This window comes from Engystomops pustulosus, unplaced genomic scaffold, assembly GCF_040894005.1.
Source record: "Engystomops pustulosus unplaced genomic scaffold, aEngPut4.maternal MAT_SCAFFOLD_142, whole genome shotgun sequence".
Lineage (NCBI taxonomy): Eukaryota > Metazoa > Chordata > Amphibia > Anura > Leptodactylidae > Engystomops > Engystomops pustulosus.
In genome coordinates this window covers 37,421-63,291 of record NW_027285022.1, presented here as the reverse complement: position 1 = coordinate 63,291, position 25,871 = coordinate 37,421, and the positions used below count along the sequence as shown (strand labels likewise).

Below are 25,871 nucleotides of genomic sequence, written 5' to 3'. Positions count from 1 at the left end.
TCTTACCTGTAATCTCCACTACAAGGGGTATAATACCCAGTAATACCCCTCTTACCTGTAATCTCCAGTACATGGGGTATAATACCCAGTAATACCCCTCTTACCTGTAATCTCCAGTACATGGGGTATAATACCCAGTAATACCCCTCTTACCTGTAATCTCCACTACATGGGGTATAACACCCAGTAATACCCCTCTTACCTGTAATCTCCAGTACATGGGGTATAACACCCAGTAATACCCCTCTTACCTGTAATCTCCACTACATGGGGTATAACACCCAGTAATACCCCTGTTACCTGTAATCTCCACTACATGGGGTATAATACCCAGTAATACCCCTCTTACCTGTAATCTCCAGTACATGGGGTATAATACCCAGTAATACCCCTCTTACCTGTAATCTCCACTACATGGGGTATAATACCCAGTAATACCCCTCTGACCTGTAATCAGAAGTACATGGGGTATAATACCCAGTAATACCCCTCTTACCTGTAATCTCCAGTACATGGGGTATAATACCCAGTAATACCCCTCTTACCTGTAATCTCCACTACATGGGGTATAACACCCAGTAATACCCCTCTTACCTGTAATCTCCAGTACATGGGGTATAACACCCAGTAATACCCCTCTTACCTGTAATCTACACTACATGGGGTATAATCCCCAGTAATACTCCTCTTACCTGTAATCTCCACTACATGGGGTATAATACCCAGTAATACCCCTCTTACCTGTAATCTCCACTACATGGGGTATAATACCCAGTAATACCCCTCTTACCTGTAATCTCCAGTACATGGGGTATAATACCCAGCAATACCCCTCTTACCTGTAATCTCCACTACATGGGGTATAATACCCAGTAATACCCCTCTTACCTATAATCTCCACTACATGGAATATAACACCCAGTAATACCCCTCTTACCTGTAATCTCCACTACATGGGGTATAATACCCAGTAATACCCCTCTTACCTGTAATCTCCAGTACATGGGGTATAATACCCAGTAATACCCCTCTTACCTGTAATCTCCAGTACATGGGGTATAATACCCAGTAATACCCCTCTTACCTGTAATCTCCAGTACATGGGGTATAACACCCAGTAATACCCCTCTTACCTGTAATCACCACTACATGGGGTATAATACCCAGTAATACCCCTCTTACCTGTAATCTCCACTACGTGGGGTATAATACCCAGTAATACCCCTCTTACCTGTAATCTCCAGTACATGGGGTATAATACCCAGTAATACCCCTCTTACCTGTAATCTCCAGTACATGGGGTATAATACCCAGTAATACCCCTCTTACCTGTTATCTCCAGTACATGGGGTATAATACCCAGTAATACCCCTCTTACCTGTAATCTCCACTACATGGGGTATAACACCCAGTAATACCCCTCTTACCTGTAATCTCCACTACATGGGGTATAACACCCAGTAATACCCCTCTTACCTGTAATCTCCAGTACATGGGGTATAACACCCAGTAATACCCCTCTTACCTGTAATCTCCAGTACATGGGGTATAACACCCAGTAATACCCCTCTTACCTGTAATCGCCAGTACATGGGGTATAACACCCAGTAATACCCCTCTTACCTGTAATCTCCACAACATGGTATATAACACCCAGTAATACCCCTCTTACCTGTAACTACCACTACATGGGGTATAATACCCAGTAATACCCCTCTTACCTGTAATCTCCAGTACATGGGGTATAACACCCAGTAATACCCCTCTTACCTGTAATCGCCAGTACATGGGGTATAACACCCAGTAATACCCCTCTTACCTGTAATCTCCACAACATGGTATATAACACCCAGTAATACCCCTCTTACCTGTAACTACCACTACATGGGGTATAATACCCAGTAATACCCCTCTTACCTGTTATCTCCAGTACATGGGGTATAATACCCAGTAATACCCCTCTTACCTGTAACTACCACTACATGGGGTATAATACCCAGTAATACCCCTGTTACCTGTAATCTCCACTACATGGGGTATAACACCCAGTAATACCCCTCTTACCTGTAATCTCCAGTACATGGGGTATAATACCCAGTAATACCCCTCTTACCTGTAATCTCCAGTACATGGGGTATAATACCCAGCAATACCCCTCTTACCTGTAATCTCCACTACATGGGGTATAATACCCAGTAATACCCCTCTTACCTATAATCTCCACTACATGGAATATAACACCCAGTAATACCCCTCTTACCTGTAATCTCCACTACATGGGGTATAATACCCAGTAATACCCCTCTTACCTGTAATCTCCAGTACATGGGGTATAATACCCAGTAATACCCCTCTTACCTGTAATCTCCAGTACATGGGGTATAATACCCAGTAATACCCCTCTTACCTGTAATCTCCAGTACATGGGGTATAACACCCAGTAATACCCCTCTTACCTGTAATCACCACTACATGGGGTATAATACCCAGTAATACCCCTCTTACCTGTAATCTCCACTACGTGGGGTATAATACCCAGTAATACCCCTCTTACCTGTAATCTCCAGTACATGGGGTATAATACCCAGTAATACCCCTCTTACCTGTAATCTCCAGTACATGGGGTATAATACCCAGTAATACCCCTCTTACCTGTTATCTCCAGTACATGGGGTATAATACCCAGTAATACCCCTCTTACCTGTAATCTCCACTACATGGGGTATAACACCCAGTAATACCCCTCTTACCTGTAATCTCCACTACATGGGGTATAACACCCAGTAATACCCCTCTTACCTGTAATCTCCAGTACATGGGGTATAACACCCAGTAATACCCCTCTTACCTGTAATCTCCAGTACATGGGGTATAACACCCAGTAATACCCCTCTTACCTGTAATCGCCAGTACATGGGGTATAACACCCAGTAATACCCCTCTTACCTGTAATCTCCACAACATGGTATATAACACCCAGTAATACCCCTCTTACCTGTAACTACCACTACATGGGGTATAATACCCAGTAATACCCCTCTTACCTGTAATCTCCAGTACATGGGGTATAACACCCAGTAATACCCCTCTTACCTGTAATCGCCAGTACATGGGGTATAACACCCAGTAATACCCCTCTTACCTGTAATCTCCACAACATGGTATATAACACCCAGTAATACCCCTCTTACCTGTAACTACCACTACATGGGGTATAATACCCAGTAATACCCCTCTTACCTGTTATCTCCAGTACATGGGGTATAATACCCAGTAATACCCCTCTTACCTGTAACTACCACTACATGGGGTATAATACCCAGTAATACCCCTGTTACCTGTAATCTCCACTACATGGGGTATAACACCCAGTAATACCCCTCTTACCTGTAATCTCCAGTACATGGGGTATAACACCCAGTAATACCCCTCTTACCTGTAACTACCACTACATGGGGTATAATACCCAGTAATACCCCTCTTACCTGTAATACCACTACATGGGGTATAACACCCAGTAATACCCCTCTTACCTGTAATCTCCATTACATGGGGTATAATACCCAGTAATACCCCTCTTACATGTAATCTCCACTACATGGGGTATAACACCCAGTAATACCCCTCTTACCTGTAATCTCCACTACATGGGGTATAACACCCAGTAAAACCCCTCTTACCTGTAATCTCCAGTACATGGGGTATAACACCCAGTAATACCCCTCTTACCTGTAACCACCACTACATGGGGTATAATACCCCGTAATACCCCTCTTACCTGTAATCACCACTACATGGGGTATAATACCCAGTAATACCCCTCTTACCTGTAATCTCCACAACATGGGGTATAACACCCAGTAATACCCCTCTTACCTGTCATCTCCACTACATGGGGTATAATACCCAGTAATACCCCTATTACCTCTTATCACCAGAACATGGAGTTTAATACCCAGTAATACCCCTCTTACCTGTAATCTCCATTACATGGGGTATAATACCCAGTAATACCCCTATTACCTCTTATCACCAGAACATGGAGTATAATACCCAGTAATACCCCTCTTACCTGTAATCTCCACTACATGGGGTATAAAACCCAGTAATACCCCTCTTACCTGTAATCTCCACTACATGGGGTATAATACCCAGTAATACCCCTCTTACCTGTAATCTCCACTACATGGGGTATAATACCCAGTAATACCCCTCTTACCTGTAATCTCCAATACATGGGGTATAATACCCAGTAATACTCCTCTTACCTGTAATCGCCACTACATGGGGTATAATACCCAGTAATACCCCTTTTACCTGTAATCTCCAGTACATGGGGTATAACACCCAGTAATACCACTCTTACCTGTAATCTCCACTACATGGGGTATAATACCCAGTAATACCCCTCTTACCTGTAATACCACTACATGGGGTATAATACCCAGTAATACCCCTCTTACCTGTAATCTCCAGTACATGGGGTATAAAACCCAGTTAAACCCCTCTTACCTATAATCTCTACTACATGGGATATAATACCCAGTAATACCCCTCTTACCTGTAATCTCCACTACATGGGGTATAACACCCAGTAATACCCCTCTTACCTGTAATCTCCAGTACATGGGGTATAATACCCAGTAATACCCCTCTTACCTGTAATCTCCACTACATGGGGTATAATACCCAGTAATACCACTCTTACCTGTAATCTCCACAACATGGGGTATAACACCCAGTAATACCCCTCTTACCTGTAATCTCCAGTACATGGGGTATAATACCCAGTAATACCCATCTTACCTGTAATCTACACTACATGGGGTATAATACCCAGTAATACCCCTCTTACCTGTAATCTCCACTACATGGGGTATAACACCCAGTAATACCCCTCTTACCTGTAATCTCCAGTACATGGGGTATAATACCCAGTAATACCCCTCTTACCTGTAATCTCCACAACATGGGGTATAACACCCAGTAATACCCCTCTTACCTGTCATCTCCACTACATGGGGTATAATACCCAGTAATACCCCTCTTACCTGTAATCTCCACAACATGGGGTATAACACCCAGTAATACCCCTCTTACCTGTCATCTCCACTACATGGGGTATAATACCCAGTAATACCCCTCTTACCTGTAATACCACTACATGGGGTATAATACCCAGTAATACCCCTCTTACCTGTAATCTCCAGTACATGGGGTATAAAACCCAGTTAAACCCCTCTTACCTATAATCTCCACTACATAGGGTATAATACCCAGTAATACCCCTCTTACCTATAATCTCCACTACATGGGGTATAACACCCAGTAATACCCCTCTTACCTGTAATCTCCACTACATGGGGTATAACACCCAGTAATACCCCTCTTACCTGTAATCTCCACTACATGGGGTATAATACCCAGTAATACCCCTCTTACCTGTCATCTCCACTACATGGGGTATAATACCCAGTAATACCCCTCTTACCTGTAATACCACTACATGGGGTATAATACCCAGTAATACCCCTCTTACCTGTAATCTCCAGTACATGGGGTATAAAACCCAGTTAAACCCCTCTTACCTATAATCTCCACTACATAGGGTATAATACCCAGTAATACCCCTCTTACCTATAATCTCCACTACATGGGGTATAACACCCAGTAATACCCCTCTTACCTGTAATCTCCACTACATGGGGTATAACACCCAGTAATACCCCTCTTTCCTGTAATCTCCAGTACATGGGGTATAATACCCAGTAATACCCCTCTTACCTGTAATCTTCAGTAAATGTGGTATATTACCCAGTAATACCCCTCTTACCTGTAATCTCCAGTACATGGGGTATAACACCCAGTAATACCCCTCTTACCTGTAATCTCCACTACATGGGGTATAATACCCAGTAATACCCCTCTTACCTGTAATCTCCAGTACATGGGGTATAATACCCAGTAATACCCCTCTTACCTGTAATCTCCAATACATGGGGTATAATACCCAGTAATACCCCTCTTACCTGTAATCTCCAGTACATGGGGTATAATACCCAGTAATACCCCTCTTACCTGTAATCTCCACTACATGGGGTATAATACCCAGTAATACCCCTCTTACCTGTAATCTCCAGTACATGGGGTATAACACCCAGTAATACCCCTCTTACCTGTAATCTCCAGTACATGGGGTATAATACCCAGTAATACCCCTCTTACCTGTAATCTCCACTACATGGGGTATAACACCCAGTAATACCCCTATTACCTGTAATCTCCACTACATGGGGTATAACACCCAGTAATACCCCTCTTACCTGTAATCTCCAGTACATGGGGTATAATACCCAGTAATACCCCTCTAACCTGTATTCTCCACTACTTGGGGTATAACACCCAGTAATACCCCTCTTACCTGTAATCTCCACTACATGGGGTATAACACCCAGTAATACCCCTCTTACCTGTAATCTCCAGTACATGGGGTATAATAACCAGTAATACCCCTCTTACCTGTAATCTCCACTACATGGGGTATAATGCCCAGCAATACGCCTCTTACCTGTAATCTCCAGTACATGGGGTATAATCCCCAGTAATACCCCTCTTACCTGTAATCTCCAGTACATGGGGTATAACAATCAGTAATACCCCTCTTACCTGTAATCTCCAGTACATGGGGTATAATACCCAGTAATACCCCTTTTACCTGTAATCTCCACTACATGGGGTATAGTACACAGTAATACCCCTCTTACCTGTAATCTCCACTACATGGGGTATAGTACACAGTAATACCCCTCTTACCTGTAATCTCCACTACATGGGGTATAACACCCAGTAATACCCCTCTTACCTGTAATCTCCAGTACATGGGGTATAACACCCAGTAATACCCCTCTTACCTGTAATCTCCAGTACATGGGGTATAATACCCAGTAATACCCCTCTTACCTGTAATCTCCACTACATGGGGTATAATGCCCAGTAATACCCCTCTTACCTGTAATCTCCACTACATGGGGTATAACACCCAGTAATACCCCTCTTACCTGTAATCTTCAGTACATGTGGTAAAATACCCAGTAATACCCCTCTTACCTGTAATCTCCAATACATGGGGTATAATACCCAGTAATACCCCTCTTACCTGTAATCTCCAGTACATGGGGTATAACACCCAGTAATACCCCTCTTACCTGTAATCTCCACTACATGGGGTATAATACCCAGTAATACCCCTCTTACCTGTAATCTCCATTACATGGGGTACAAAACCCAGTAATTCCCCTCTTACTTGTAATTGTGGTATTACTGGGTGTTATACCCCATGTAGTGGAGATTACAGGTAAGAGGGGTATTACTGGGTTTTATACCCCATGAAATGGAGATTACAGGTAAGAGGGGTATTACTGAGTACTATACCCCATGTACTGGAGATTACAGGTAAGAGGGGTATTACTGGGTGTTATACCCAATGTAGTGGAGATTACAGGTAAGAGGGGTATTACTGGGTATTATACCCCATGTAGTGGAGATTACAGGTAAGAGGGGTATTACTGGGTATTATACCCCATGTAGTGGTGATTACAGGTAAGAGGGGTATTACTGGGTATTATACCCCATGTACTGGAGATTACAGGTAAGAGGGGTATTACTGGGTATTATACCCCATGTACTGGAGATTACAGGTAAGAGGGGTATTACTGGGTGTTATATCCCATGTAGTGGAGATTACAGGTAAAAGGGTATTGCTGGGTGTTATACCTCATTTGGTGGAGATTACAGGTAAGAGGGGTATTACTGGGTGTTATACCCCATGTAGTGGTGATTACAGGTAAGAGGGGTATTACTGGGTATTATACCCCATGTAGTGGAAATTACAGGTAAGAGGGGTATTACTGGGTGTTATACCCCATGTAGTGGAGATTACAGGTAAGAGGGGTATTACTGGGTGTTATACCCAATGTAGTGGAGATTACAGGTAAGAGGGGTATTACTGGGTATTATACCCCATGTAGTGGAGATTACAGGTAAGAGGGGTATTACTGGGTATTATACCCCATGTAGTGGTGATTACAGGTAAGAGGGGTATTACTGGGTATTATACCCCATGTACTGGAGATTACAGGTAAGAGGGGTATTACTGGGTATTATACCCCATGTACTGGAGATTACAGGTAAGAGGGGTATTACTGGGTGTTATACCTCATTTGGTGGAGATTACAGGTAAGAGGGGTATTACTGGGTGTTATACCCCATGTAGTGGTGATTACAGGTAAGAGGGGTATTACTGGGTATTATACCCCATGTAGTGGAAATTACAGGTAAGAGGGGTATTACTGGGTGTTATACCTCATTTGGTGGAGATTACAGGTAAGAGGGGTATTACTGGGTATTATACCCCATGTAGTGGTATTACAGGTAAGACAGGTATTACTGGGTACTATACCCCATGTAGTGGAGATTACAGGTAAGACGGGTATTACTGGGTGTTATACCCCATGGACTTGAGATTACAGGTAAGAGGGGTATTACTGGGTGTTATACCCCATGTAGTGGAGATTACAGGTAAGAGGGGTATTACTGGGTATTATACCCCATGTACTGGAGATTACAGGTAAGAGGGGTATTACTGGGTATTATACCCCATGTACTGGAGATTAAAGGTAAGAGGGGTATTACTGGGTATTATACCCCATGTACTGGAGATTACAGGTAAGAGGGGTATTACTGGGTATTATACCCCATGTAGTGGAGATTACAGGTAAGAGGGGTATTACTGGGTATTATACCCCATGTATTGGAGATTACAGGTAAGAGGGGTATTACTGGGTGTTATACCCCATGTAGTGGAGATTACAGGTAAGAGGGATATTACTGGGTATTATACCCCATGTAGTGGAGATTACAGGTAAGAGGGGTATTACTGGGTGTTATACCCCATGTAGTGGAGATTACAGGTAAGATGGGTATTACTGGGTGTTATACCCCATGTAGTGGAGATTACAGGTAAGAGGGGTATTACTGGGTATTATACCCCATGTAGTGGAGATTACAGGTAAGAGGGGTATTACTGGGTATTATACCCCATGTAGTGGTATTACAGGTAAGAGGGGTATTACTGGGTATTATACCCCATGTACTGGAGATTACAGGTAAGAGGGGTATTACTGCGTATTATACCCCATGTAGTGGAGATTACAGGTAAGAGGGGTATTACTGGGTGTTATACCCCATGTAGTGGAGATTACAGGTAAGAGGGGTATTACTGGTTGTTATACCCAATTTAGTGGAGATTACAGGTAAGAGGGGTATTACTGGGTATTATACCCCATGTAGTGGTGATTACAGGTTAGAGGGGTATTACTGGGTGTTATACCCCATGTAGTGGAGATTACAGGTAAGAGGGGTATTACTGGGTATTATACCCCATGTTGTGGTGATTACAGGTAAGAGGGGTATTACTGGGTATTATACCCCATGTACTGGAGATTACAGGTAAGAGGGGTATTACTGGTTGTTATACCTAATTTAGTGGAGATTACAGGTAAGAGGGGTATTACTGGGTATTATACCCCATGTAGTGGTGATTACAGGTTAGAGGGGTATTACTGGGTGTTATACCCCATGTAGTGGAGATTACAGGTAAAAGGGGTATTACTGGGTATTATACCCCATGTAGTGGTATTACAGGTAAGAGGGGTATTACTGGGTGTTATACCCTATGTACTGGAGATTACAGGTAAGAGGGTTATTACTGGGTATTATACCCCATGTAGTGGTGATTACAGGTAAGAGGGGTATTACTGGGCGTTATACCCCATGTACTGGAGATTACAGGTAAGAGGGGTATTACTGGGTATTATACCCCATGTAGTGGTATTACAGGTAAGAGGGGTATTACTGGGTATTATACCCCATGTAGTGGAGATTACAGGTAAGAGGGGCATTACTGGGTATTATACCCCATGTACTGGAGATTACAGGTAAGAGGGGTATTACTGGGTATTATACCCCATGTAGTGGTGATTACAGGTAAGAGGGGTATTACTGGGCAATATACCCCATGAACTGGAGATTACAGGTAAGAGGGGTATTACTGGGTATTATACCCCATGTACTGGAGATTACAGGTAAGAGGGGTATTACTGGGTGTTATACCCCTTTTAGTGGAGGTTACAGGTAAGAGGGGTATTACTGGGTATTATACCCCATGTACTGGAGATTACAGGGGTATTACTGGGTATTATACCTCATGTACTGGAGATTTCAGGTAAGAGGGGTATTACTGGGTATTATACCCCATGTAGTGGAGATTACAGGTAAGAGGGGTATTACTGGGTGTTATACACCATGTACTGGAGATTACAGGTAACAGGGGTATTACTGGGTATTATACCCCATGTACTGGAGATTACAGGTAAGAGGGGTATTACTGGGTATTATACCCCATGTAGTGGAGATTACAGGTAAGAGAGGTATTACTGGGTATTATACCCCATGTGGTGGAGATTACAGGTAAGAGGGGTATTACTGGGTATTATACCCCATGTATTGGTTTTACAGGTAAGAGGGGTATTACTGGGTATTATACCCCATGTAGTGGTTTTACAGGTAAGAGGGGTATTACTGGGTATTATACCCCATGTAGTGGTAGTTACAGGTAAGAGGGGTATTACTGGGTGTTATACCCCATGTACTGGAGATTACAGGTAAGAGGGGTATTACTGGGTATTATACCCCATGTAGTGTTAGTTACAGGTAAGAGGGGTATTACTGGGTGTTATACCCCATGTACAGGTAAGAGGGGTATTACTGGGTATTATACCCTATGTACTGGAGATTACAGGTAAGAGGGGTATTACTGGGTATTATACCCCATGTAGTGGAGATTACAGGTAACAGGGGTATTACTGGGTATTATACCCCATGTACTGGAGATTACAGGTAAGAGGGGTATTACTGGGTATTATACTCCATGTAGTGGTAGTTACAGGTAAGAGGGGTATTACTGGGTATTATACCCCATGTACTGGAGATTACAGGTAAGAGGGGTATTACTGGGTGTTATTCCCCATGTACTGGAGATTACAGGTAAGAGGGGTGTTACTGGGTATTATACCCCATGTAGTGGAGATTACAGGTAAGAGGGGTATTACTGGGTATTATACTCCATGTAGTGGAGATTACAGGTAAGAGGGGTATTACTGGGTGTTATACCCCATGTAGTGGAGATTACAGGTAAGAGGGGTATTACTGGGTGTTATACCCCATGTATTGGAGATTACAGGTAAGAGGGGTATTGCTGGGCATTATACCCCATGTAGTGGAGATTACAGGTAAGAGGGGTATTACTGGGTATTATACCCCATGTAGTGGAGATTACAGGAAGGAGGGGTATTACTGGGCATTATACCCCATGTATTGGAGATTACAGGTAAGAGGGGTATTACTGGGTATTATACCCCATGTAGTGGAGATTACAGGTAAGAGGGATATTACTGGGTATTATACCCCATGTAGTGGAGATTACAGGTAAGAGGGGTATTACTGGGTATTATACCCCATGTAGTGGTAGTTACAGGTAAGAGGGCTATTACTGGGTATTATACCCCATGTACTGGAGATTACAGGTAAGAGGGGTATTACTGGGTATTATACCCCATGTATTGGAGATTACAGGTAAGAGGGGTATAGCTGGGTATTATACCCCGTGTACTGGAGATTTCCGGTAAGAGGGGTATTACTGGGTGTTATACCCCATGTAGTGGAGATTACAAGAAAGAGGGGTATTACTGGGCATTATAGCCCATGTAGTGGAGATTACAGGTAAGAGGGGTATTACTGGGTATTATACCCCATGTAGTGGTAGTTACAGGTAAGAGGGGTATTACTGGGTGTTATACCCCATGTACTGGAGATTACAGGTAAGAGGGGTATTACTGGGTATTATACCCCATGTAGTGGTAGTTACAGGTAAGAGGGGTATTACTGGGTGTTATACCCCATGTACAGGTAAGAGGGGTATTACTGGGTATTATACCCTAGGTACTGGAGATTACAGGTAAGAGGGGTATTACTGGGTATTATACCCCATGTAGTGGAGATTACAGGTAAGAGGGGTATTACTGGGTATTATACCCCATGTACTGGAGATTACAGGTAAGAGGGGTATTACTGGGTGTTATACCCCATGTAGTGGAGATTACAGGTAAGAGGGGTATTACTGGGTATTATAGCCCATGTAGTGGAGATTACAGGTAAGAGGGTTATTACTGGGTGTTATACCCCATGTAGTGGTAGTTACAGGTAAGAGGGGTATTACTGGGTGTTATACCCCATGTACTGGAGATTACAGGTAAGAGAGGTATTACAGGATATTATACCCCATGTAGTGGTAGTTACAGGTAAGAGGGGTATTACTGGGTATTATACCCCATGTACTGGAGATTACAGGTAAGAGGGGTATTACTGGGTGTTATACCCCATGTAGTGGAGATTACAGGTAAGAGGGGGATTACAGGGTATTATACCCCATGTAGTGGTATTACAGGTAAGAGGGGTATTCCTGGGTTTTATACCCCATGAAGTGGTAGTTACAGGTAAGAGGGGTATTACTGGGTGTTATACCCCATGTACTGGAGATTACAGGTAAGAGGGGTATTACTGGGTGTTATACCCCATGTACTGGAGATTACAGGTAAGAGGGGTATTACTGGGTGTTATACCCCGTGTAGTGGTAGTAACAGGTAAGAGGGGTATTACTGGGTATTATACCCCATGTAGTGGTGATTACAGGTAAGAGGGGTATTACTGGGTGTTATACCCCATGTAGTGGAGATTACAGGTAAGAGGGGTATTACTGGGTGTTATACCCCATGTACTGGAGATTACAGGTAAGAGGGGTATTACTGGGTGTTATACCCCATGTAGTGGTGATTACAGGTAAGAGGGGTATTACTGGGTATTATACCCCATGTACTGGAGATTACAGGTAAGAGGGGTATTGCTGGGTATTATACCCCGTGTACTGGAGATTACCGGTAAGAGGGGTATTACTGGGTATTATACCCCATGTAGTGGAGATTACAGGTAAGAGGGGTATTACTGGGTATTATACCCCATGTACTGGAGATTACAGGTAAGAGGGGTATTACTGGGTGTTATACCCCATGTAGTGGAGATTACAGGTAAGAGGGGTATTACTGGGTATTATACACCATGTAGTGGAGATTACAGGTAAGAGGGGTATTACTGGGTGTTATACCCCATGTAGTGGAGATTACAAGAAAGAGGGGTATTACTGGGCATTATAGCCCATGTAGTGGAGATTACAGGTAAGAGGGGTATTACTGGGTATTATACCCCATGTAGTGGTAGTTACAGGTAAGAGGGGTATTACTGGGTGTTATACCCCATGTACTGGAGATTACAGGTAAGAGGGGTATTACTGGGTATTATACCCCATGTAGTGGTAGTTACAGGTAAGAGGGGTATTACTGGGTGTTATACCCCATGTACAGGTAAGAGGGGTATTACTGGGTATTATACCCTAGGTACTGGAGATTACAGGTAAGAGGGGTATTACTGGGTATTATACCCCATGTAGTGGAGATTACAGGTAAGAGGGGTATTACTGGGTATTATACCCCATGTACTGGAGATTACAGGTAAGAGGGGTATTACTGGGTGTTATACCCCATGTAGTGGAGATTACACGTAAGAGGGGTATTACTGGGTGTTATACCCCATGTATTGGAGATTACAGGTAAGAGGGGTATTGCTGGGCATTATACCCCATGTAGTGGAGATTACAGGTAAGAGGGGTATTACTGGGTATTATACCCCATGTATTGGAGATTACAGGTAAGAAGGGTATTACTGGGTATTATACCCCATGTAGTGGAGATTACAAGTAAGAGGGATATTACTGGGTATTATACCCCATGTAGTGGAGATTACAGGTAAGAGGGGTATTACTGGGTATTATACCCCATGTAGTGGTAGTTACAGGTAAGAGGGGTATTACTGGGTATTATACCCCATGTACTGGAGATTACAGGTAAGAGGGGTATTGCTGGGTATTATACCCCGTGTACTGGAGATTACCGGTAAGAGTGGTATTAATGGGTATTACACCCCATGTAGTGGAGATTACAGGTAAGAGGGGTATTACTGGGTATTATAGCCCATGTAGTGGAGATTACAGGTAAGAGGGTTATTACTGGGTGTTATACCCCATGTAGTGGTAGTTACAGGTAAGAGGGGTATTACTGGGTGTTATACCCCATGTACTGGAGATTACAGGTAAGAGAGGTATTACAGGATATTATACCCCATGTAGTGGTAGTTACAGGTAAGAGGGGTATTACTGGGTGTTATACCCCATGTACTGGAGATTACAGGTAAGAGGGGTATTACTGGGTGTTATACCCCATGTACTGGAGATTACAGGTAAGAGGGGTATTACTGGGTGTTATACCCCGTGTAGTGGTAGTAACAGGTAAGAGGGGTATTACTGGGTATTATACCCCATGTAGTGGTGATTACAGGTAAGAGGGGTATTACTGGGTGTTATACCCCATGTAGTGGAGATTACAGGTAAGAGGGGTATTACTGGGTGTTATACCCCATGTACTGGAGATTACAGGTAAGAGGGGTATTACTGGGTGTTATACCCCATGTAGTGGTGATTACAGGTAAGAGGGGTATTACTGGGTATTATACCCCATGTACTGGAGATTACAGGTAAGAGGGGTATTGCTGGGTATTATACCCCGTGTACTGGAGATTACCGGTAAGAGGGGTATTACTGGGTATTATACCCCATGTAGTGGAGATTACAGGTAAGAGGGGTATTACTGGGTGTTATACCCCATGTACTGGAGATTACAGGTAAGAGGGGTATTACTGGGTGTTATATCCCATGTAGTGGAGATTACAGGTAAGAGGGGTATTACTGGGTATTATACCCCATGTACTGGAGATTACAGGTAAGAGGGGTATTACTGGGTGTTATACCCCATGTAGTGGAGATTACAGGTAAGAGGGGTATTACTGGGTATTATACACCATGTAGTGGAGATTACAGGTAAGAGGGGTATTACTGGGTATTATACCCCATGTACTGGAGATTACAGGTAAGAGGGGTATTACTGGGTATTATACCCCATGTACTGGAGATTACAGGTAAGAGGGGTATTACTGGGTATTATACCCCATGTAGTGGTAGTTACAGGTAAGAGGGGTAGTACTGGGTGTTATACCCCATGTACTGGAGATTACAGGTAAGAGGGGTATTACTGGGTATTATACCCCATGTACTGGAGATTACAGGTAAGAGGGGTATTACTGGGTATTATTCCCCATGCAGTGGAGATTACAGGAAGGAGGGGTATTACTGGGCATTATACCCCATGTAGTGGAGATTACAGGTAAGAGGGGTATTACTGGGTATTATACCCCATGTAGTGGAGATTACAGGTAAGAGGGGTATTACTGGGTATTATACCCCAGGTACTGGAGATTACAGGTAAGAGGGGTATTACTGGGTATTATACCCCACGTACTGGAGATTACAGGTAAGAGGGGTATTACTGGGTATTATACCCCACGTACTGGAGATTACAGGTAAGAGGGCTATTACTGGGTATTATACTCCATGTACTGAAGATTACAGGTAAGAGGGGTATTACTGGGTATTATACCCCATGTACTGGAGATTACAGGTAAGAGGGGTATTACTGGGTATTATACCCCATGTACTGGAGATTACAGGTAAGAGGGGTATTCCTGTGTATTATTCCCCATGTAGTGGTAGTTACAGGTAAGAGGGGTATTACTGGGTGTTATACCCCATGTACTGGAGATTACAGGTAAGAGGCGTATTACTGGGTATTATACCCCATGTAGTGGTATTACAGGTAAGAGGGGTATTACTGGGTATTATACCCCATGTAGAGGAGATTACAGGTAAGAGGGGTATTACTGGGTATTATACCCCATGTACTGGAGATAACAGATAAGAGGGGTATTACTGGGTATTATACCCCACGTACTGGAGATTACAGGTAAGAGGGGTATTACTGGGTATTATACCCCATGTAGTGGATATTACAAGTATGAGGGGTATTACTGGGTATTATACCCCATGTAGTGGTGATTACAGGCAAGAGGGGTAATAGTAGGTGTTATACCCCATGTAGTGGAGATTACAGGTAAGAGGGGTATTACTGGGTATTATACCCCATGTAGTGGAGATTACAGGTAAGAGGGGTATTACTGGGTATTATACCCCATGTAGTGGTGATTACAGGTAAGAGGGGTATTACTGGGTGTTATACCCCATGTAGTGGTATTACAGGTAAGAGGGGTATTACTGGGTATTATACCCTTTGTAGTGGAGATTACAGGTAAGAGGGGTATTACTGGGTATTATACCCCGTGTAGTGGTAGTAACAGGTAAGAGGGGTATTTCTGGGTATTATACCCCATGTAGTGGTGATTACAGGTAAGAGGGGTATTACTGGGTGTTATACCCCATGTAGTGGAGATTACAGGTAAGAGGGGTATTACTGGGTGTTATACCCCATGTACTGGAGATTACAGGTAAGAGGGGTATTACTGGGTGTTATACCCCATGTAGTGGTGATTACAGTTAAGAGGGGTATTACTGGGTATTATACCCCATGTAGTGGAGATTATAGGTAAGAGGGGTATTACTGGGTGTTATACCCCATGTAGTGGAGATTACAGGGAAGAGGGGTATTACTGGGTGTTATACCCCATGTACTGGAGATTACAGGTAAGAGGGGTATTACTGGGTGTTATATCCCATGTAGTGGAGATTACAGGTAAGAGGGGTATTACTGGGTATTATACCCCATGTACTGGAGATTACAGGTAAGAGGGGTATTACTGGGTGTTATATCCCATGTAGTGGAGATTACAGGTAAGAGGGGTATTACTGGGTATTATACCCCATGTACTGGAGATTACAGGTAAGAGGGGTATTACTGGGTGTTAAACCCCATGTAGTAAAGATTACAGGTAAGAGGGGTATTACTGGGTATTATACCCCATGTTGTGGTGATTACAGGTAAGAGGGGTATTACTGGGTATTATACCCCATGTACTGGAGATTACAGGTAAGAGGGGTATTACTGGGTATTATACCCCATGTAGTGGTAGTTACAGGTAAGAGGGGTAGTACTGGGTGTTATACCCCATGTACTGGAGATTACAGGTAAGAGGGGTATTACTGGGTATTATACACCATGTACTGGAGATTACAGGTAAGAGGGGTATTACTGGGTATTATACCCCATGTAGTGGAGATTACAGGTAAGAGGGGTATTACTGGGTATTATACCCCATGTAGTGGAGATTACAGGTAAGAGGGGTATTACTGGGTATTATACCCCATGTAGTGGAGATTACAGGAAGGAGGGGTATTACTGGGCATTATACCCCATGTAGTGGAGATTACAGGTAAGAGGGGTATTACTGGGTATTATACCCCATGTAGTGGAGATTACAGGTAAGAGGGGTATTACTGGGTATTATACCCCACGTACTGGAGATTACAGGTAAGACGGGTATTACTGGGTGTTATACCCCATGGACTTGAGATTACAGGTAAGAGGGCTATTACTGGGTATTATACCCCATGTACTGGAGATTACAGGTAACAGGGGTATTACTGGGTATTATACCCCATGTAGTGGAGATTACAGGTAAGAGGGGTATTACTGGGTATTATACCCCATGTAGTGGAGATTACAGGTAACAGGGGTATTACTGGGTATTATACCCCATGTAGTGGTAGTTACAGGTAAGAGGGGTATTACTGGGTGTTATACCCCATGTACTGGAGATTACAGGTAAGAGGCGTATTACTGGGTATTATACCCCATGTAGTGGTATTACAGGTAAGAGGGGTATTACTGGGTATTATACCCCATGTAGTGGAGATTACAGGTAAGAGGGGTATTACTGGGTATTATACCCCATGTAGTGGTGATTACAGGTAAGAGGGGTATTACTGGGTGTTATACCCCATGTAGTGGTATTACAGGTAAGAGGGGTATTACTGGGTATTATACCCCTTGTAGTGGAGATTACAGGTAAGTGGGGTATTACTGGGTATTATACCCCATTTACTGGAGATTACAGGTAAGAGGGGTATTACTGGGTGTTATACCCCATGTACTGGAGATTACAGGTAAGAGGGGTTTTACTGGGTATTATACCCCGTGTAGTGGTAGTAACAGGTAAAAGGGGTATTTCTGGGTATTATACCCCATGTAGTGGTGATTACAGGTAAGAGGGGTATTACTGGGTGTTATACCCCATGTAGTGGAGATTACAGGTAAGAGGGGTATTACTGGGTGTTATACCCCATGTACTGGAGATTACAGGTAAGAGGGGTATTACTGGGTGTTATACCCCATGTAGTGGTGATTACAGGTAAGAGGGGTATTACTGGGTATTATACCCCATGTAGTGGAGATTATAGGTAAGAGGGGTATTACTGGGTGTTATATCCCATGTAGTGGAGATTACAGGTAAGAGGGGTATTACTGGGTATTATACCCCATGTACTGGAGATTACAGGAAGGAGGGGTATTACTGGGCATTATACCCCATGTAGTGGAGATTACAGGTAAGAGGGGTATTACTGGGTATTATACCCCATGTAGTGGAGATTACAGGTAAGCGGGGTATTACTGGGTATTATACCCCATGTACTGGAGATTACAGGTAAGAGGGGTATTACTGGGTATTATACCCCACGTACTGGAGATTACAGGTAAGAGGGGTATTACTGGGTATTATACCCCACGTACTGGAGATTACAGGTAAGAGGGCTATTACTGGGTATTATACCCCATGTAGTGGAGATTACAGGTAAGAGGGGTATTACTGGGTATTATACCCCATGTACTGGAGATTACAGGTAAGAGGCGTATTACTGGGTATTATACCCCATGTAGTGGTATTACAGGTAAGAGGGGTATTACTGGGTATTATACCCCATGTAGTGGAGATTACAGGTAAGAGGGGTATTACTGGGTATTATACCCCATGTACTGGAGATAACAGATAAGAGGGGTATTACTGGGTATTATACCCCATGTAGTGGAGATTACAGGTAAGAGGGGTATTACTGGGTATTATACCCCATGTAGTGGATATTACAGGTATGAGGGGTATTACTGGGTATTATACCCCATGTAGTGGTGATTACAGGTAAGAGGGGTAATAGTAGGTGTTATACCCCATGTAGTGGAGATTACAGGTAAGAGGGCTATTACTGGGTATTATACCCCATGTAGTGGAGATTACAGGTAAGAGGGGTATTACTGGGTATTATACTCCATGTACTGAAGATTACAGGTAAGAGGGGTATTACTGGGTATTATACCCCATGTACTGGAGATTACAGGTAACAGGGGTATTACTGGGTATTATACCCCATGCAGTGGTATTACAGGTAAGAGGGGTATTCCTGGGTATTATACCCCATGTAGTGGTAGTTACAGGTAAGAGGGGCATTACTGGGTGTTATACCCCATGTACTGGAGATTACAGGTAAGAGGCGTATTACTGGGTATTATACCCCATGTAGTGGTATTACAGGTAAGAGGGGTATTACTGGGTATTATACCCCATGTAGTGGAGATTACAGGTAAGAGGGGTATTACTGGGTATTATACCCCATGTAGTGGAGATTACAGGTAAGAGGGGTATTACTGGGTATTATACCCCATGTAGTGGTAGTTACAGGTAAGAGGGGTATTACTGGGTATTATACCCCGTATACTGGAGATAACAGATAAGAGGGGTATTACTGGGTATTATACCCCATGTAGTGGAGATTACAGGTAAGAGGGGTATTACTGGGTATTATACCCCATGTAGTGGATATTACAGGTATGAGGGGTATTACTGGGTATTATACCCCATGTAGTGGTGATTACAGGTAAGAGGGGTAATAGTAGGTATTATACCCCATGTAGTGGAGATTACAGGTAAGAGGGGTATTACTGGGTATTATACTCCATGTACTGAAGATTACAGGTAAGAGGGGTATTACTGGGTATTATACCCCATGTACTGGAGATTACAGGTAAGAGGGGTATTACTGGGTGTTATACCCCATGTACTGGAGATTACAGGTAAGAGGGGTATTACTGGGTATTATACCCCATGTACTGGAGATTACAGGTAAGAGGCGTATTACTGGGTATTATACCCCATGTAGTGGTATTACAGGTAAGAGGGGTATTACTGGGTATTATACCCCATGTAGTGGTAGTTACAGGTAAGAGGGGTATTACTGGGTGTTATACCCCATGTACTGGAGATTACAGGTAAGAGGCGTATTACTGGGTATTATACCCCATGTAGTGGTATTACAGGTAAGAGGGGTATTACTGGGTATTATACCCCATGTAGTGGAGATTACAGGTAAGAGGGGTTTTACTGGGTTTTGTACCCCATGTAATGGAGATTACAGGTAAGAGGGGTATTACTGGGTATTATACCCCATGTAGTGGAGATTACAGGTAAGAGGGGTATTACTGGGTATTATACCCCATGTACTGGAGATAACAGATAAGAGGGGTATTACTGGGTATTATACTCCATGTAGTGGAGATTACAGGTAAGAGGGGTATTACTGGGTATTATACCCCATGTAGTGGATATTACAGGTATGAGGGGTATTACTGGGTATTATACCCCATGTAGTGGTGATTACAGGTAAGAGGGGTAATAGTAGGTGTTATACCCCATGTAGTGGAGATTACAGGTAAGAGGGGTATTACTGGGTATTATACCCCATGTAGTGGAGATTACAGGTAAGAGGGGTATTACTGGGTATTATACCCCATGTAGTGGTGATTACAGGTAAGAGGGGTATTACTGGGTGTTATACCCCATGTAGTGGTATTACAGGTAAGAGGGGTATTACTGGGTATTATACCCCATGTAGTGGAGATTACAGGTAAGCGGGGTATTACTGGGTATTATACCCCATGTAGTGGAGATTACAGGTAAGAGGGGTATTACTGGGTATTACACCCCATGTAGTGGAGATTACAGGTAAGAGGGGTATTACTGGGTATTATACCCCATGTAGTGGAGATTACAGGTAAGAGGGGTATTACTGGGTATTATACCCCACGTACTGGAGATTACAGGTAAGAGGGGTATTACTGGGTGTTATACCCCATGTACTGGAGATTACAGGTAAGAGGGGTATTACTGGGTGTTATACCCCATGTAGTGGTAGTTACAGGTAAGATGGGTAGTACTGGGTGTTATACCCCATGTACTGGAGATTACTGGTAAGAGGGGTATTACTGGGTATTATACCCCATGTAGTGGAGATTACAGGTAAGGGGGGTATTACTGGGTGTTATACCCCATATAGTGGAGATTATAGGTAAGAGGGGTATTACTGGGTATTATACCCCATGTACTGGAGATTACAGGTAAGAGGGGTATTACTGGGTATTATACCCCATGTACTGGAGATTACAGGTAAGAGGGGTATTACTGGGTGTTATACCCCATGTACTGGAGACTACAGGTAAGAGGGGTATTACTGGGTATTATACCCCATGTACTGGAGATTACAGGTAAGAGGGGTATTACTGGGTATTATACCCCATGTAGTGGAGATTACAGGTAAGAGGGGTATTACTAGGTGTTATACCCCATGTAGTGGAGATTACAGGTAAGAGGGGTATTACTAGGTGTTATACCCCATGTAGTGGAGATTACAGGTAAGAGGGGTATTACTGGGTGTTATACCCCATGTACTGGATATTACAGGTAAGAGGGGTATTACTGGGTATTATACCCCATGTACTGGAGATTACAGGTAAGAGGGGTATTACTGGGTATTATACCCCATGTAGTGGATATTACAGGTATGAGGGGTATTACTGGGTATTATACCCCATGTAGTGGTGATTACAGGTAAGAGGGGTATTACTGGGTATTATACCCCATGTAGTGGAGATTACAGGTAAGAGGGGTATTACTGGGTATTATACCCCATGTAGTGGAGATTACAGGTAAGAGGGGTATTACTGGGTGTTATACCCCATGTAGTGGTATTACAGGTAAGAGGGGTATTACTGGGTGTTATACCCCATGTAGTGGTATTACAGGTAAGAGGGGTATTACTGGGTATTATACCCCATGTAGTGGAGATTACAGGTAAGCGGGGTATTACTGGGTATTATACCCCATGTAGTGGAGATTACAGGTAAGAGGGGTATTACTGGGTATTATACCCCATGTAGTGGAGATTACAGGTAAGAGGGGTATTACTGGGTATTATACCCCATGTAGTGGAGATTACAGGTAAGAGGGGTATTACTGGGTATTATACCCCACGTACTGGAGATTACAGGTAAGAGGGGTATTACTGGGTGTTATACCCCATGTACTGGAGATTACAGGTAAGAGGGGTATTACTGGGTGTTATACCCCATGTAGTGGTAGTTACAGGTAAGATGGGTAGTACTGGGTGTTATACCCCATGTACTGGAGATTACTGGTAAGAGGGGTATTACTGGGTATTATACCCCATGTAGTGGAGATTACAGGTAAGGGGGGTATTACTGGGTGTTATACCCCATGTAGTGGAGATTACAGGTAAGAGGGGTATTACTGGGTATTATACCCCATGTACTGGAGATTACAGGTAAGAGGGGTATTACTGGGTATTATACCCCATGTAGTGGAGATTACAGGTAAGAGGGGTATTACTAGGTGTTATACCCCATGTAGTGGAGATTACAGGTAAGAGGGGTATTTTTAGGTGTTATACCCCATGTAGTGGAGATTACAGGTAAGAGGGGTATTACTAGGTGTTATACCCCATGTACTGGAGATTAGAGGTAAGAGGGGTATTACTGGGTATTATACCCCATGTACTGGAGATTACAGGTAAGAGGGGTATTACTGGGTGTTATACCCCATGTACTGGAGATTACAGGTAAGAGGGGTATTACTGGGTATTATACCCCATGTACTGGAGATTACAGGTAAGAGGGGTATTACTGGGTGTTATACCCCATGTACTGGAGATTACAGGTAAGAGGGGTATTACTGGGTATTATACCCCATGTACTGGAGATTACAGGTAAGAGGGGTATTACTGGGTATTATACCCCACGTACTGGAGATTACAGGTAAGAGGGCTATTACTGGGTATTATACCCCATGTAGTGGAGATTACAGGTAAGAGGGGTATTACTGGGTATTATACTCCATGTACTGAAGATTACAGGTAAGAGGGGTATTACTGGGTATTATACCCCATGTACTGGAGATTACAGGTAAGAGGGGTATTACTGGGTGTTATACCCTATGTACTGGAGATTACAGGTAAGAGGGGTATTACTGGGTGTTATACCCCATGTACTGGAGATTACAGGTAAGAGGGGTATTACTGGGTATTATACCCCATGTAGTGGAGATTACAGGTAAGAGGGGTATTACTGGGTATTATACCCCATGTACTGGAGATTACAGGTAAGAGGGGTATTACTGGGTATTATACCCCACGTACTGGAGATTACAGGTAAGAGGGGTATTACTGGGTGTTATACCCCATGTACTGGAGATTACAGGTAAGAGGGGTATTACTAGGTGTTATACCCCATGTAGTGGAGATTACAGGTAAGAGGGGTATTACTAGGTGTTATACCCCATGTACTGGAGATTACAGGTAAGAGGGGTATTACTGGGTATTATACCCCATGTACTGGAGATTACAGGTAAGAGGGGTATTACTGGGTGTTATACCCCATGTACTGGAGATTACAGGTAAGAGGGGTATTACTGGGTATTATACCCCATGTAGTGGAGATTACAGGTAAGAGGGGTATTACTGGGTATTATACCCCATGTACTGGAGATTACAGGTAAGAGGGGTATTACTGGGTATTATACCCCACGTACTGGAGATTACAGGTAAGAGGGGTATTACTGGGTGTTATACCCCATGTACTGGAGATTACAGGTAAGAGGGGTATTACTGGGTGTTATACCCCATGTAGTGGTAGTTACAGGTAAGATGGGTAGTACTGGGTGTTATACCCCATGTAGTGGAGATTACAGGTAAGAGGGGTATTACTGGGTGTTATACCCCATGTACTGGTGATTACAGGTAAGAGGGGTATTACTGGGTGTTATACCCCATGTAGTGGAGATTACAGGTAAGAGGGGTATTACTGGGTATTATACTCCATGTAGTGGTAGTTACAGGTAAGAGGGGTATTACTGGGTATTATACCCCATGTACTGGAGATTACAGGTAAGAGGGGTATTACTGGGTATTATACCCCATGTAGTGGAGATTACAGGTAAGAGGGGTATTACTGGGTGTTATACACCATGTAGTGGAGATTACAGGTAAGAGGGGTATTACTGTGTATTATACCCCATGTAGTGGTATTACAGGTAAGAGGGGTATTACTGGGTATTATACCCCATGTAGTGGTGATTACAGGTAAGAGGGGTATTACTGGGTATTATACCCCATGTACTGGAGATTACAGGTAAGAGGGGTATTACTGGGTATTATACCCCATGTACTGGAGATTACAGGTAAGAGGGGTATTACTGGGTGTTATACCCCATGTACTGGAGATTACAGGTAAGAGGGGTATTACTGGGTGTTATACCCCATGTACTAAGTTCTCTAATGGCGCATTCCTATGATGCGTTGCGTTACGTTTTTTTTATACACATTCCAATCGCTTCAGCCTGGATCACGCGCTGAGGTTACATTACGTTTTAGCTGATGCTGTGGAAACGTATTGTAACCTTATCATGTGATCAGGTCTGAAGCCTATGTAATGCATCAAAAACGCAACAAAAAACGTGACGCAACGCATCATATGAATGCGCCCTTAGAGAACTTAGTCACTGCAGCTGTAGCCACTGCCTGGTAAGGGCAAGAGTCAGGTCGCGGTTACACGGGGCATTTTGGCTTTATTTGTGTTTGCAAACGCAGACCAAACCACACCCACCGGTGCGGGCCTGCGTTTTCGTTGAGTTGGATACGCATTACAACAGCTGAGGAGAGGTGATTTGCCTAATTACTTTACAGTTAACATTTCCGTTTACAAAAAGCATTGTAAACGCAATGTTTAAACAATGCTTTAACGCATGCGTTTTGTTAACGTGCATGTTAACATTGCGTTAACAAGCGCAAACAAGCTCTGCTCAGCTGTTTCAAACGCAATAAAAACGCAAGCAAAACATAACGTGTGAACGCGCCCCAAGACTTTGAGACTTCCTAGAGAGGGGATCAGTCTCCCTAGCAGCTCCTGACATGGAGGGGGCGCTATTCACCGTGCCTGTGCATTGGCCGGGGTGTTGCACATTTTGGACATGTATAATGTTCTCACTGTTATCACAGATTATTAAGCAGCAGATTGTGGAATATTATAACTGTACATATAATTTATGATACATTATACGTCTCCAGTGGAGGTTCCATTAGTCATCAGTCCCTGTGACATCATAAAACATGACAGATACTCTGAGCAGAACTGTTCTAGAACCCCACGGCAACCAATCAGAGCTCAGCTTTAACTTTTACAGCCGTGGGAAAATGAAAGCTGAGCTCTGATTGGCTGCCGTGGGGTTCTAGAACAGTTCTGTTTTATGATGTCACAGGGGCTGATGACTAATAGGACCTCCACTAATACGCCCTCCACTATGATGGATGACATGACATCACAGTGTGCAGCCGGCCAATCAGAAGCCAGATAGAGGCGACCACACCCATCCGCTTGGCTATGAATGTGGGCACCCGGTGCCCGTGCGGC

At 43.3% G+C, this 25,871-nt stretch overlaps 1 protein-coding gene across 1 annotated transcript in view; it reads right to left on the bottom strand.

The window, feature by feature from the left end:
• The window catches only part of LOC140108515 (uncharacterized), a 52,982-nt gene that overhangs the window by 11,193 nt on the left and 15,918 nt on the right, over positions 1-25,871 (bottom strand). The gene's annotated exons all lie outside the window — the stretch shown is intronic.